Consider the following 6,875-nt stretch of genomic DNA (forward strand, 5'->3'; position numbering starts at 1 on the left):
GGAAATAGGATATGATGTAAAATTAGTTGTAGGTGAAGGTTTGATAGAGAGACACATGAAATCTATGGTCCAAATGGGGGGTCTTCTAGGTCTTCTAGATTTTCTAATGGGTGTTAAACACTGGTGAGAAACAGGGGAATGATGCTGGTCAGTTAAAGAGGTAGTACGAGGTGATATAGGGTCTGAATTTTGGTGATGAATAGGGGAATTAATCTAGTCTATAGGTTCTGAATTCTAGACATGTATAATAGAAAATGTGGACTCAATATCAAGGAAATCTGTATCAATGGGAAAAAGTGGCTATGTAGATTTGGACCAAGTGAAAGGAAATATTGTTTCATAAAAAATAACATCTCTTGTAACTATAACACTATGAGATGAAAGGTTATAGAGCAAGTATCCTTTTTGAGTCAAGGAATAACCCGCAAACACACAAGGATTATATCTAGGTGATAATTTGTCTTTAGAGGTGAGGATAGTAGCATAAGCCAAACAACCAAATACTTTCATGTGACAATGAAGGAGGCTTGCCAAAAAAATTCTCAAAAAGAGATAAACCTTTTAAAATAGAAGAAGGAAACCTATTAATAAGATACACCACTGTTTGCACACAAAATCCCCAAAATTGACTTGGCATGTTAGATCGAAACTTTAAAGCTCTAGCTACTTCAAGAATATGTCTATGTTTTCTCTCAACAATCCCATGTTTTGAGGAGAATAGGCACATGAACTCTAATGTATAATCCCTTTGCTAGTAAATAGATCATGACATACTTTATTGAAGAATTCAAGACCATTGTCACTCCTAATACATTTGGGAGTGAAATGATATTGGGTATGCACCATTTGAAGAAAATGTTTGATGGTAATAAACACATCAGATTTATACAGCATTAGAAATAACCAAGTTACTCCAGAATAGTCATCCATTAGGGTAAGAAAATACCTAGCATTTCCATGTGTTGGTATCCTATATGGACCCCAAACATCGAGATGTAATAGGTCAAATATGCGGCTAGAATTTGAGTGCCTGTGAGGAAAAGAAACCCCGATCTGTTTGGCTAATGGGCAAGCATAGCAGTAAGGAGGGTGAGACACATTTAATTGTCCATTCATATGATGCAAAACTGTATAAGGAATATGCCCTAACCTTTGGTGTCATAATTCAATATTAGTAGAACAATTGGTAACCATAAAAGAACCAGGTGAATCAACACTTTTATTCAACTGTAAATCGAAAGGTATATTATTGTTTGAACAAGACACTGCTGAAAATTTATTTAAAACACTGCAAATACGCTTATTTGATATATCTACATTTGACAATATAGAGTTTTGTGACACTAGATCAAGAAAATATAGGCCTTGGTTATGCTTATCAATCCCCTTCAATTTGCCACTGTAAAGATCCTGAATTACATAGAAATCTGGGTAAAAATTGATAGTATAATTATTAGAAACTGTAAATTTTGAGACTGAAAGTAGGTTGTGTTTAAAGGCTGGTATATGTAAGACTTTTGAAAGATACATACCATTGTCCACAATAACAGAACCTATATGTGCAATATGAGTTTTAGTTCCATCGGGTAATCCTACAAGTGATTTTGAGGAAGGCTTTATGGTAATAGGGGATTGTAACATGGAGTAATTACATGTCATATGATCAGTAGCCCATGTATCTATAATCCAAGCATTACTATTTAAACAGGAAAATATAGCAATATGAGTATTATTGAAAGTACTTGCCAGATTTGCAACCAAGGAATCCGAAGGATTAACATCCTCCTTTCCCAACAATTGAAAAATGTGGTTATACTGCTCCAATTTCAAAACAGGACCAACTGATATATTGATAGGTTTTGCATCTGCACCTTCCATAGCTGCATTCTGCACTTGTACTTGATTAGCAAAAAATTTAGTTTTTGAGCCATTTTTTCCTTTCATAAATTGATAGTTGGTTGGATAGCCATTCAATTTGTAACAAATTTCATGCTTATATCCACCCAAGTGACAGTACTCGCACTCAATATAGAGTTTCCTTCCTTTCTATTTCTGCCCTTGATTATGGTTCTTACCATTATTCTGAGCATAAGTTACTATAGTAACCTCCGAATTAGTGTTCAATCTAACTAAAACCCTCTGGCTTTCATCTTGGTTAACTACAAAGTAAGCTTGCTTAACACTTGGCAAAGGGTTCATCAATAAAATTTGACTCCTAACCATAGAGTATGAATCATTCAAACCCATCAGAAATTGTAGCAATTTCTGTTGATTGAGATGCTCAAGATATGCCTTAGTTGAAGTGCTATCTGGAGTGGGTAGACTTACTAAAGAACCCAACTCGTTTCACAATGACTTGAGTTTGTTGAAATAGATTGCGACAGTGTTTTTTCCTTGCATAAGTTTCACAATTTCTCTATGAATTCCATAAACTCTAGTCCCATTGACTTTATGATACCGTTCTTTCAAGTCCTGCCAAACTTGAGAGGCATTGGACAACTGTGTTCTGCACTTGCACTTGATTAGCAGAAAATTTAGTTTTTGAGCCATTTTTTCCTTTCGTAAATTGATAGTTAGCTGGATAGCCATTCAATTTGTAACAAATTTCATGCTTATATCCACCCAAGTGACAGTACTCGCACTCAATATAGAGTTTCCTTCCTTTCTATTTATGCCCTTGATTATGGTTCTTACCATTATTCTGAGCATAAGGTACCATAGTAACCTCCGAATTAGTGTTCAATCCAGCTAAAACCCTCTGGTTTTCATCTTGGTTAACTACAAAGTAAGCTTACTTAACACTTGGCAAAGGGTTCATCAATAAAATTTGACTCCTAACCATAGAGTATGAATCATTCAAACCCATCAGAAATTGTAGCAATTTATGTTGGTTGAGATGCTCAAGATATGCCTTAGTTGAAGTGCTATCTGGATTGGGTAGACTTACTAAAGAACCTAACTCATTTCACAATGACTTGAGTTTGTTGAAATAGATTGCGATAGTATTTTTTCCTTGCGTAAGATTCACAATTTCTCCATGAATTCCATAAACTCTAGTCCCATTGACTTTATGGTACCATTCTTTCAAGTCCTGCCAAACTTGAGAGGCATTGGACAACTGTGTTCTGCACTTGCACTTGATTAGCAGAAATTTTAGTTTTTGAGCCATTTTTTCCTTTCGTAAATTGATAGTTGGCTGGATAGCCATTCAATTTGTAACAAATTTCATGCTTATATCCACCCAAGTGATTGTACTCGCACTCAATATAGAGTTTCCTTCCTTTCTATTTCTGCCCTTGATTACGGTTCTTACCATTATTCTAAGCATAATGTACTGTAGTAACCTCCGAATTAGTGTTCAATCCAACTAAAACCCTCTGGCTTTCATCTTGGTTAACTACAGAGTAAGCTTGCTTAACACTTGGCAAAGGGTTCATCAATAAAATTTGACTCCTAACCATAGAGTATGAATCATTCAAACCCATCAGAAATTGTAGCAATTTCTGTTGATTGAGATGCTCAAGATATGCCTTAGTTGAAGTGCTATCTGGAGTGGGTAGACTTACTAAAAAACCCAACTCATTTCACAATGACTTGAGTTTGTTGAAATAGATTGTGACAGTATTTTTTCCTTGCATAAGATTCACAATTTCTCTATGAATTCCATAAACTCTAGTCCTATTGACTTTATGATACCATTCTTTCAAGTCCTGCCAAACTTGAGAGGCATTGGACGAATATACAATCCTGTTAAAGATCTCCTTCGAAACTGAATTAAAGATCCAAGCTAGAACTAGAGAGTTGCATCTTTCCCATTGTGGAACCAAATTAGGATGCACATATGACTTCTTACAAACTCCATTAACAACCCTAGCTTGTTCTTGGCACACAAGGGAATAGTCATCGCTTTGCTTTGAGGGGTGAATGTAGAGAGGCGAATTTAAGTATACCATAGGCACAACTGATTCCTTTGCGATCGTCGACTATACTGGATCTTGTTGGGATTTGAGTTGAAATTAAAGAAATTACTGAAATCTGATCTCCTTTGAGCTGGATTAGAAGAAGATTAAGAGTTTAATTGATCTAATTTTGATCAATTTGCAGAAAAAATTCTTGCTTTGATACCATGTTGAAGAGTAGAGTACAGTTTCAAGAGAAGTGTTTGGAAGAGAAGCTGTGTTTGTGTATATTTCTTATCAATTCTGAGTTTTACAGTGTTTTTATACCTACATAGTGTTAGAATTTGAGGTGGATCTGACTCCTCACCCAATTAGGTCTTGTTGAATGAGAGGATTACCCCCTCTTATAAACCAATAAGCTTGAGCGTACCTAGTTGATGTGGGACTCCAACACTCCCCCTCACGGTCAAGCCCATATGTTGGGTCATGCTTGTTATTGGAGATAGTTGTTGGCTCTAACTCCTCACCTGCTGGTCAAGCGCTTAGCTCAACAGAACTTGGGCTCTGATACCATGTTAGAATTTGAGGTGGGCTTGACTCCTCACCCAATAAAGCCTTGTTGAATGAGAGGATTACCCCCTCTTATAACCCAATAAGCTTGAGCGTGCTAAGTCGATATGGGACTCTAACACATAGTAACTAACCCAACATAATTAACTCTGTTTAACATCTAACCAAAGTTTATCTTAATAGTAAACTGACTTCCAACTAACTCTACTGCAGAATTACATTTATGTAACTATCTTAACACAAACTTTTGTTTCTATAATTAATGGTTTCTATGTTAGCAATGCTTCAAAATTGTTGATAAGATGATGTAACAATGAATTTTTTTAGCAATTTATCTATCAACAATCCTCGTATCAATTATATGGTAAAAGGAATGGTGTTTTGGTTTCTTGCAAAAATATTTCAATTATCATATGATTATTTTTTACTTACCAAGTAATTACATTATGTGTTATGACTAATAAATATTAATTATATAAACAAAAATATTATTATTAGTAAATATGGATCAACATGACAATGTTTGAATTCTCTGATTTATCACGCTCATACATATATATGAAAATTCTCAAATACTGCATATATAATTTTTTAGGGAATGATGTAACGATTATACTTTTATCTTTGATTTGCATTTTAAAAATAAAAGGATTTCCGCACGAGAGATTGACCACCTCTATACAAGTATATATTACATAGCGTATGATACTCAAAGCCTGGATAACATGAGAGCGGGGTTCATGTCATAGAAATCCTCAGTTATTGTTCCTTGAGTCATCTTCTTCAGTTCTTCTTGAAACCTTTCCATGGTTGATTTGGGTAAGCAAATTGGCATCAGAATCCCAGACTTCCCCTCCAAATTTTTGAACTGCATGCACAAACTAATCAATGATATAGCTCCAGTTGGTCCTCCATACACAGCGTTTCCCCACCCAAAATCAACCTCTGCAAAACCAGAAATCTGTTGAGATTTGAGAGAAGAAGATGTTGAATAAACTTGAAGAGAAGAAGAAAAGACTTTCTCATATTATTCACGTGATTCTGTACAGTTTATATACAAACACATGCATCGTTTTTCTGTTTATTTAGAATGTAGCTAATCTTACTAATCTAACTGATTCTAACTAATTACACTAACTCTGACGTTAAACAAACTTAAGTTGGCTCAACTGCCACGTAACAATCCTGGCCAACTTGCCCTTCAACACTCCCCCTCAAGTTGGTATCTTGTAGATATCTTTCATTCCAAGTTTTACAACCACTTTCTCATGCTGTTGTCTTCCCAGTCCTTTGGTCAAGATATCTGCTATTTGTTCTCCACTGCATACATACTCTGTGCTTAAGGTTTTATCTTGGATTCTTTCTCTTACAAAGTGGCAGTCAATCTCAATGTGTTTCGTTCTCTCATGAAACATTGGATTGGCTGCAATTTGCAGAGCAGCTTTATTGTCACAGAAAAGTTTTACATGTTTTATATTTTCCAGGTTTAATTCTTTCAGCAGTCCCAAAAGCCAAACAATCTCTGTAGTTGTGCTTGCCATGCTTCTATATTCTGCTTCTGCTGATGACCTGGACACAGTACTTTGTTTCTTTGTTTTCCATGATATGAGAGATTCACCTAGCTTTACACAATATCCACTAACAGATTTTCTACTCACTGGACACGCAGCCCAGTCAAAATCACAGTAGGCTATTAACTCCATGCTGCTATTTGACGACATCAGGAGTCCAAGTCCTGGACTCTTTTTAACATATTTAACAATTCTCAATGCGGCTTCCAAATGTGACTGCTTTAGATTATGCATATGTTGACTGAGAGTTTGTACTGAGAAACTAATATCCGGTCTAGTCATAGTTAGATAAATCAATCTGCCTATTAATCTCTTGAACACAGAAGGATCTTCCAGCAGTTTATCTTCTTCTGTTGGTGGATATCTCTGATCATATTCAAACGAAGTAACTTTCTGATTTTGCTCAAAAGGAGTTTTGATTGGTTTAGCATCTCCCATTCCAGCTTCAGAGATCAATTCCAAGGCATATTTTCGCTGGTTTAACACTATGCCTTCTTTGGATCTAGCTACTTCAATGCCGAGAAAGTATCTTAACTCTCCCAAGTCTTTTATTTTGAAACTTCTCTGCAGAATGTCTTTCAACTGTTTGATCATCTCTTCACAATTTCCTGTGATTAAGATATCATCTACATAAACCAGTAGAATGACAATCTTACTGCCATGTTTTCTTGTAAACATAGAGTAATCATGTTTGCTTTGGAATCTATGCCTTCCTGCTGGTTGTAGCCCTTGGCTACAAGTCTGGCTTTGAAATGCTCAAGAGTGCCATCAGACCTATACTTCACCTTAAAAACCCATTTGCAGCCAATGGTGGCCTTGCCAGGAGGAAGAGAGA

The sequence above is a fragment of the Pistacia vera genome, unplaced genomic scaffold (assembly GCF_008641045.1).
Source record: "Pistacia vera cultivar Batoury unplaced genomic scaffold, PisVer_v2 Contig430, whole genome shotgun sequence".
Lineage (NCBI taxonomy): Eukaryota > Viridiplantae > Streptophyta > Magnoliopsida > Sapindales > Anacardiaceae > Pistacia > Pistacia vera.